Genomic DNA, 3893 nt, shown 5'->3' on the forward strand with positions numbered 1-3893 from the left:
AGTACGTGCAATACTACAGTATAAACGATCCAATCCCATAGAAGCAATGCAATCTCGTGGTGAAAAATAATCCATACAATAATCCATATGCAGACAAACCAAGTACCCCTAACTTGCTTTGGGACAGATCCGTGTTCATCATTGCATGTTTGCTTGGTTTGTTATTCATGCATGTGATCTGAAAGCTCGATGTTAATTGCTTCTGCTATTATAATCTGTGGTCAGCATGCCGTCATGCTTCAGAAGTGATTGTATTATATATTACCTTTCGCCCATGGAACTCGGGATATGAGATCTTGATCTCATGATAGCCTCTAGGTAAGAGAATTGAAATAAATAAAGAAAAACATTCATTAAAATTATACTAAATCAGATTTATGAACATAAGGACCAGCTAAAAATAAGAATAAGAAAATACTGTACAAGCGTGTGTCACTGGATTAATGGATGGTGTTAGCAGTGTGGTTAGCTGATTTCCTGACCAACATCCTGAAATCTTATTGCAAATGACTAGCTCTGATGCTTTAAAAACGCAGCACTCCTGGGTATGAGCCTTTGCCATCTGTAAAATCCAAATTAACCAATTCAAAGAAATATTTTAGTGTGACCAGAGTGTTTCTCTTTGACAATCCAGTTATTACCAGAGACTTGACTCTTGTACTGTATTTTACAGAGCAGTTATACACACAGCATGACACATTTTCAGAGAGACACAAACCATTCATTTTGGTGGATAGAAACAGACCCATGGTGTGTTTTCTTCATTGCAGTCAATCTGTAATATATTTTGTAATCACCCGGTAGGCCAGATTCCCAAAATGTATATTTCAGAATGTCATTGAAAAAAAAAACATCTGTTCAACTAGAAGTAAAAAAAAAGTTATTTTCAAGTGGTTTTAGCTATTAAAATAATTCCATAAATCTTATTCCTTGTGCAGCTGTCAACTGTGTAGTTATGAAAAATGCAATAGCAGGCATGTAATTTCATTAAACAAAATGTAAAGGGTTAATTAAATATCTGTTTGAAAGCTTTGTTTTCAGCACCTTGGTTATTGCTCTGGAGAGTGACATTGACCCTTGCAGGTCAAACCATTTTAAAAGTCTAATGTGCTGCAAAGGGAGAGCTGTGTTTCAGGTGGGACTCTAATATATGTTGTACAGAAAGAAGCTACAGTGTGGTGGAGGCAGGTTAACTGGACTTCACCAGAATCAAAGTGAAAATAAAGGCAAACTCAAATAATTACAGAAGAATGATAAGTGATAGTTGTTGTGTTAAGTAAGAAAATATACCCCTGTTTACTTTGTGCTTTGGTTTTGCAAATAGATACATTACTGTTTGAGATGTAGACATGTAGAATCTCACTTCACTTGCTCTCATAGACAGTTTGAAGATTTCATCTTTCACAAATGATTTAGGTTTGAATGAGATTCAAATGGGAAATGTGCATCCTCAAGCCTATTACTGGGCTCAGGAGTTACAAAATAAATAAATCTGATTAGTCATTTTTAGATGGCTTTTGCCTCGAGGAAACAACTAACACAGCACCCCTGAAGAAACACCCTTTCTGCACGGCCCATTTTGCTTGTCCAATATGTGGAAACAGAGATTGAAAACTGTGACCAGTCGACATTTTACAGATGTTAAGTTACACAGCAAACACTATGCTTTGTAGAAAGCAGCTAAATGAAATACACTTCCACCTCTGATAGCAGACATAGGGTTAAAAATATACTTGAGCACTGTGCCTACATTTAATTCCTTTAAACAAAATGATTAACAACACCCAAGATTAAAAACAAAAATGTATTTGTACCCTTGGCTCAGAAATTATTTAAACTAAAATTACGTGTATCATTTATATGGCATATCTAAATGTAAATACATTGTATGAACTAAACTAATTTGTGTTAATTGAATAATCTAGAGTGAGAGAGTTAAAGTGATTCTTGGTGATAAATCTCCCTCCAACCTGTGAGGGTGCTGTGTAAAGAAAACAGTGTCATGGACTGGATGGCCAGACAATTCATTACCAGGGTTAGAAGGAAGTAGGTCAGAAAAAAAAAGCAAGAAATGGGGGTGTGGCGCTTCGGGATACACAAATCATACGACCCAGAAGGAAACGAGTTGTGGCAGCCGCAAGATTGGAGGAGCTGTTGGGTACTTATTTAACCAAGGGGTCATGAGCATATGGTACACAAGGGTACGGAGGCGATTGATCTGTTTTCCTTTTGTAAATTCTGAACTCATCAAAAGGGATTGTTGTAAACCGGTAGTGTTTTGTTTGTCGTGTCTAAATTGTACTTGTTTCTTATTTGATATATACTAGACCACCATCCAGAGTTGTCATCCAAAGGGTCCAGCACTAAACTCGGAACGGCACTAAACTCGGACGACATTGCACTATATCAAGGAGAACTGTAAATATACCACACATGCTTTATCACTCACTGTGGACTTGTGTTTTTGTTTTGTGTTATGTGTGGGTGTTTAAGAACGGGACTGATTATTATTTCAGGACCATACCCGTGGATTATAAATAAGCAATACACGCCACTGTATTGCTTCTAATTATCATTGTTTATTCTTTACCGCTGTACGTGGGTCATCAGACCAATTGGATTGTAAAAATAAACATAATTGCATCTGGATAATCGTTTCTGTCTGTTCATTGATCACTGCTGCATTCATGCACCTGGCACACTGTTAACCACTTTGCCACATCTAGGCATTTAAAAAAGACAGGTTTTTACAATGTATTAACAAATGCCAGTAAAAAGGCGAATACTACAGCGACAGTTACACTTAATGCAGAAAGCTAAAGATTAAGACAGTATTGAACATAATTGAAACTAACTAGAATATATAAAAGCTTTGGATACTGAACTTAGAGTGACTGTCTGAATAATTGCCATGGCAAGTCTGAGGCTGTGACAACAATGCAGCAAGATGCCTAATCTAAGTCGTGCAAGCTTAGTGTCACTTTGGCAGTAATTGGAAAGATGGTAGAAGCAGATAAAGAGCTTGACTAATTCTGCTTTGATTTGTAAAAGGATTCGAAAGAGAACAAGCTCACAGGTAATGGATTCTGTAGTTATATAAGAACAGGACACAATGCACTGAGGCAATGGAATTAGAGAGGGAATTCAAGTCTTCTGAGAGGCTAGATAAAGACATATCAAGAAACTATCCCAGACCAAAACCTGTCTTTACAGTAATACTGGCTCTGTAAGTTAACACACCGCCACAAGACGAATGTTAAGAGTCTTTCACAGTAATTGAATCAGCTCTTTTATTTTAAACACAGTGGAGAATGTAAAAGTGACTGTAGCCCACAAAACAAATCCATCCTAAATTTTCATTGCCATGCTCCTCCATTCGCTATACAGGTCTCAACATACATGTATTTTTCTTTTTTTAAAAAGGGTTTGCAAACTAAATCAAAGGGAGTTTTTAGTATGTCTGCCTCTTTCATGAAAGTCAAGCCATTTAACTTGGTCATTTCACCTCGGCCATTTCGGGTGAAAGCATGTCAGTCAATAGTGGAAGCAACCAGTTTACCTTGGAATAATCTTTAAAACACCTTTAAAACTAATCTCTAAATGAGTTTAAAAAGAAAATCTATTTAGCAGAAACATCTTGCTCTGGCTATTTTTAACACGTGTTTGTGATGATGTAATATGTAAAAGGTGGTGTCAGTTTTCATTTGTTTAAAGTAACTTTGGAAGGTAAAGACTTTATTTGTAGAGTTAGTGCTTTCAAACAAATCAAACTGCACACAGTGTGAAATAAACTGGACAGAAGAACAAAGTGTGAATGGAACTTACAATCTTGTGTCAATGATATAACAAAGAAGCAATTAATAAAGAAGTGTTGCCTTCTATATGATGACTGG

This window comes from Polyodon spathula, chromosome 56 (genome assembly GCF_017654505.1).
Source record: "Polyodon spathula isolate WHYD16114869_AA chromosome 56, ASM1765450v1, whole genome shotgun sequence".
Classification (NCBI taxonomy): Eukaryota; Metazoa; Chordata; class Actinopteri; order Acipenseriformes; family Polyodontidae; genus Polyodon; species Polyodon spathula.